We start from the raw sequence: 6,474 nt of genomic DNA on the forward strand, positions 1-6,474 counted from the left end.
GTTCTCTATCTATCTATCTATCTATCTATCTATCTATCTATCTATATCATTATGTTGTTCTCTATCTATCTATCTATCTATCTATCTATCTATCTATCTATCTCATTCTGTTGTTCTCTATGTATCTATCTATCTATCTATCTATCTATCTATCTATCTATATCATTCTGTTGTTGTCTATCTATCTATTTATCTATATCATTATGTTGTTCTCTATCTATCTATCTATCTATCTATCTATCTATCTATCTATCTATATCATTATGTTGTTCTCTATCTATCTATCTATCTATCTATCTATCTATCTATCTATCTCATTCTGTTGTTCTCTATGTATCTATCTATCTATCTATCTATCTATCTATCTATCGTTCTATCTATCTATCTATCTATCGTTCTATCTATCTATCTATCTATCGTTCTATCTATCTATCTATCTATCGTTCTATCTATCTATCTATCTATCGTTCTATCTATCTATCTATCTATCGTTCTATCTATCTATCTATCTATCGTTCTATCTATCTATCTATCTATCGTTCTATCTATCTATCTATCTATCGTTCTATCTATCTATCTATCTATCGTTCTATCTATCTATCTATCTATCGTTCTATCTATCTATCTATCTATCGTTCTATCTATCTATCTATCTATCGTTCTATCTATCTATCTATCTATCGTTCTATCTATCTATCTATCTATCGTTCTATCTATCTATCTATCTATCGTTCTATCTATCTATCTATCTATCGTTCTATCTATCTATCTATCTATCGTTCTATCTATCTATCTATCTATCGTTCTATCTATCTATCTATCTATCGTTCTATCTATCTATCTATCTATCGTTCTATCTATCTATCTATCTATCGTTCTATCTATCTATCTATCTATCGTTCTATCTATCTATCTATCTATCGTTCTATCTATCTATCTATCTATCGTTCTATCTATCTATCTATCTATCGTTCTATCTATCTATCTATCTATCGTTCTATCTATCTATCTATCTATCGTTCTATCTATCTATCTATCTATCGTTCTATCTATCTATCTATCTATCGTTCTATCTATCTATCTATCTATCGTTCTATCTATCTATCTATCTATCGTTCTATCTATCTATCTATCTATCGTTCTATCTATCTATCTATCTATCGTTCTATCTATCTATCTATCTATCGTTCTATCTATCTATCTATCTATCGTTCTATCTATCTATCTATCTATCGTTCTATCTATCTATCTATCTATCGTTCTATCTATCTATCTATCTATCGTTCTATCTATCTATCTATCTATCGTTCTATCTATCTATCTATCTATCGTTCTATCTATCTATCTATCTATCGTTCTATCTATCTATCTATCTATCGTTCTATCTATCTATCTATCTATCGTTCTATCTATCTATCTATCTATCGTTCTATCTATCTATCTATCTATCGTTCTATCTATCTATCTATCTATCGTTCTATCTATCTATCTATCTATCGTTCTATCTATCTATCTATCTATCGTTCTATCTATCTATCTATCTATCGTTCTATCTATCTATCTATCTATCGTTCTATCTATCTATCTATCTATCGTTCTATCTATCTATCTATCTATCGTTCTATCTATCTATCTATCTATCGTTCTATCTATCTATCTATCTATCGTTCTATCTATCTATCTATCTATCGTTCTATCTATCTATCTATCTATCGTTCTATCTATCTATCTATCTATCGTTCTATCTATCTATCTATCTATCGTTCTATCTATCTATCTATCTATCGTTCTATCTATCTATCTATCTATCGTTCTATCTATCTATCTATCTATCGTTCTATCTATCTATCTATCTATCGTTCTATCTATCTATCTATCTATCGTTCTATCTATCTATCTATCTATCGTTCTATCTATCTATCTATCTATCGTTCTATCTATCTATCTATCTATCGTTCTATCTATCTATCTATCTATCGTTCTATCTATCTATCTATCTATCGTTCTATCTATCTATCTATCTATCGTTCTATCTATCTATCTATCTATCGTTCTATCTATCTATCTATCTATCGTTCTATCTATCTATCTATCTATCGTTCTATCTATCTATCTATCTATCGTTCTATCTATCTATCTATCTATCGTTCTATCTATCTATCTATCTATCGTTCTATCTATCTATCTATCTATCGTTCTATCTATCTATCTATCTATCGTTCTATCTATCTATCTATCTATCGTTCTATCTATCTATCTATCTATCGTTCTATCTATCTATCTATCTATCGTTCTATCTATCTATCTATCTATCGTTCTATCTATCTATCTATCTATCGTTCTATCTATCTATCTATCTATCGTTCTATCTATCTATCTATCTATCGTTCTATCTATCTATCTATCTATCGTTCTATCTATCTATCTATCTATCGTTCTATCTATCTATCTATCTATCGTTCTATCTATCTATCTATCTATCGTTCTATCTATCTATCTATCTATCGTTCTATCTATCTATCTATCTATCGTTCTATCTATCTATCTATCTATCGTTCTATCTATCTATCTATCTATCGTTCTATCTATCTATCTATCTATCGTTCTATCTATCTATCTATCTATCGTTCTATCTATCTATCTATCTATCGTTCTATCTATCTATCTATCTATCGTTCTATCTATCTATCTATCTATCGTTCTATCTATCTATCTATCTATCGTTCTATCTATCTATCTATCTATCGTTCTATCTATCTATCTATCTATCGTTCTATCTATCTATCTATCTATCGTTCTATCTATCTATCTATCTATCGTTCTATCTATCTATCTATCTATCGTTCTATCTATCTATCTATCTATCGTTCTATCTATCTATCTATCTATCGTTCTATCTATCTATCTATCTATCGTTCTATCTATCTATCTATCTATCGTTCTATCTATCTATCTATCTATCGTTCTATCTATCTATCTATCTATCGTTCTATCTATCTATCTATCTATCGTTCTATCTATCTATCTATCTATCGTTCTATCTATCTATCTATCTATCGTTCTATCTATCTATCTATCTATCGTTCTATCTATCTATCTATCTATCGTTCTATCTATCTATCTATCTATCGTTCTATCTATCTATCTATCTATCGTTCTATCTATCTATCTATCTATCGTTCTATCTATCTATCTATCTATCGTTCTATCTATCTATCTATCTATCGTTCTATCTATCTATCTATCTATCGTTCTATCTATCTATCTATCTATCGTTCTATCTATCTATCTATCTATCGTTCTATCTATCTATCTATCTATCGTTCTATCTATCTATCTATCTATCGTTCTATCTATCTATCTATCTATCGTTCTATCTATCTATCTATCTATCGTTCTATCTATCTATCTATCTATCGTTCTATCTATCTATCTATCTATCGTTCTATCTATCTATCTATCTATCGTTCTATCTATCTATCTATCTATCGTTCTATCTATCTATCTATCTATCGTTCTATCTATCTATCTATCTATCGTTCTATCTATCTATCTATCTATCGTTCTATCTATCTATCTATCTATCGTTCTATCTATCTATCTATCTATCGTTCTATCTATCTATCTATCTATCGTTCTATCTATCTATCTATCTATCGTTCTATCTATCTATCTATCTATCGTTCTATCTATCTATCTATCTATCGTTCTATCTATCTATCTATCTATCGTTCTATCTATCTATCTATCTATCGTTCTATCTATCTATCTATCTATCGTTCTATCTATCTATCTATCTATCGTTCTATCTATCTATCTATCTATCGTTCTATCTATCTATCTATCTATCGTTCTATCTATCTATCTATCTATCGTTCTATCTATCTATCTATCTATCGTTCTATCTATCTATCTATCTATCGTTCTATCTATCTATCTATCTATCGTTCTATCTATCTATCTATCTATCGTTCTATCTATCTATCTATCTATCGTTCTATCTATCTATCTATCTATCGTTCTATCTATCTATCTATCTATCGTTCTATCTATCTATCTATCTATCGTTCTATCTATCTATCTATCTATCGTTCTATCTATCTATCTATCTATCGTTCTATCTATCTATCTATCTATCGTTCTATCTATCTATCTATCTATCGTTCTATCTATCTATCTATCTATCGTTCTATCTATCTATCTATCTATCGTTCTATCTATCTATCTATCTATCGTTCTATCTATCTATCTATCTATCGTTCTATCTATCTATCTATCTATCGTTCTATCTATCTATCTATCTATCGTTCTATCTATCTATCTATCTATCGTTCTATCTATCTATCTATCTATCGTTCTATCTATCTATCTATCTATCGTTCTATCTATCTATCTATCTATCGTTCTATCTATCTATCTATCTATCGTTCTATCTATCTATCTATCTATCGTTCTATCTATCTATCTATCTATCGTTCTATCTATCTATCTATCTATCGTTCTATCTATCTATCTATCTATCGTTCTATCTATCTATCTATCTATCGTTCTATCTATCTATCTATCTATCGTTCTATCTATCTATCTATCTATCGTTCTATCTATCTATCTATCTATCGTTCTATCTATCTATCTATCTATCGTTCTATCTATCTATCTATCTATCGTTCTATCTATCTATCTATCTATCGTTCTATCTATCTATCTATCTATCGTTCTATCTATCTATCTATCTATCGTTCTATCTATCTATCTATCTATCGTTCTATCTATCTATCTATCTATCGTTCTATCTATCTATCTATCTATCGTTCTATCTATCTATCTATCTATCGTTCTATCTATCTATCTATCTATCGTTCTATCTATCTATCTATCTATCGTTCTATCTATCTATCTATCTATCGTTCTATCTATCTATCTATCTATCGTTCTATCTATCTATCTATCTATCGTTCTATCTATCTATCTATCTATCGTTCTATCTATCTATCTATCTATCGTTCTATCTATCTATCTATCTATCGTTCTATCTATCTATCTATCTATCGTTCTATCTATCTATCTATCTATCGTTCTATCTATCTATCTATCTATCGTTCTATCTATCTATCTATCTATCGTTCTATCTATCTATCTATCTATCGTTCTATCTATCTATCTATCTATCGTTCTATCTATCTATCTATCTATCGTTCTATCTATCTATCTATCTATCGTTCTATCTATCTATCTATCTATCTATCTATATCATTCTGTTGTTGTCTATCTATCTATTTATCTATATCATTATGTTGTTCTCTATCTATCTATCTATCTATCTATCTATCTATCTATCTATCTATATCATTATGTTGTTCTCTATCTATCTATCTATCTATCTATCTATCTATCTATCTATCTCATTCTGTTGTTCTCTATGTATCTATCTATCTATCTATCTATCTATCTATCTATCTATATCATTCTGTTGTTGTCTATCTATCTATTTATCTATATCATTATGTTGTTCTCTATCTATCTATCTATCTATCTATCTATCTATCTATATCATTATGTTGTTCTCTATCTATCTATCTATCTATCTATCTATCTATCTATCTATCTCATTCTGTTGTTCTCTATGTATCTATCTATCTATCTATCTATCTATCTATCTATTCTGTCTGTCTGTCTGTCTGTCTATCTATCTATCATTCTATCGTTCTATGTCTGTCGGGACAGTAATGACTGTGATTCTTTTCGTAATGGTTGACTCTTTGCTGCCTGGGCGTTTGCGTAGGAGTACGTGTTCAGTGAGCAGAACGTACACCAAGCGCAGTGGGAAAAAAGCAAGTTGGCCGTTCACAGTGTTTGAGACTGCCAGCTCTCCAGCTCAGGAAACCTGTGATCCAGCAGAGAGCGGTTGGCAGACACAACAGAACAGGCTGCACTGAGACAGAGGGGGTGATGGAGCGAGCGAGGGTGTGAGGAGAACAACTTAAAGAATGAGATGAGAAGATGAAGGTCAGGCTCGGGGCAGGGACACGACTCTTAAAACATTCTGCAGTGGCATCAGTCTGTAAAACATTTTTTTTTTGTTTCCAATTGGGAACTTTGTTTTGAGAATGTAGAAGCTTCTTTGGTGAAATCACAGAGAGAAAGTGGAGAAATAGTGACCACCGGCAGCTGAATGAGAGGAGGAGCTGCTGGATTTGGTGAGGAGCGCTACAGGTGCAGACTGGTCAGCCGTTGACCTTAATGGTGCATTAAATCCAGATGCTTAAATAGCTTACATGCTTAAACCCTGGTCCCCTGCCACCACCCAGTGAGAAGAGATCTGCTCTCTAAGTCTGAGTGTGTGTCTGTGTGTGTTTGGGTAGGTTTACTTAGCTACACTTTGGGTCCAAAATTATCTCCATATGTGCACTAAATTGGACAAAGGCTTATTTTGAGGGCATCAAATTTTCCCATGCACAATTGGAAAAAAAAAAT

This window comes from Sinocyclocheilus anshuiensis, unplaced genomic scaffold, assembly GCF_001515605.1.
Source record: "Sinocyclocheilus anshuiensis isolate Anshui unplaced genomic scaffold, SAMN03320099.WGS_v1.1 scaffold566, whole genome shotgun sequence".
In the NCBI taxonomy this organism is placed as follows: domain Eukaryota; kingdom Metazoa; phylum Chordata; class Actinopteri; order Cypriniformes; family Cyprinidae; genus Sinocyclocheilus; species Sinocyclocheilus anshuiensis.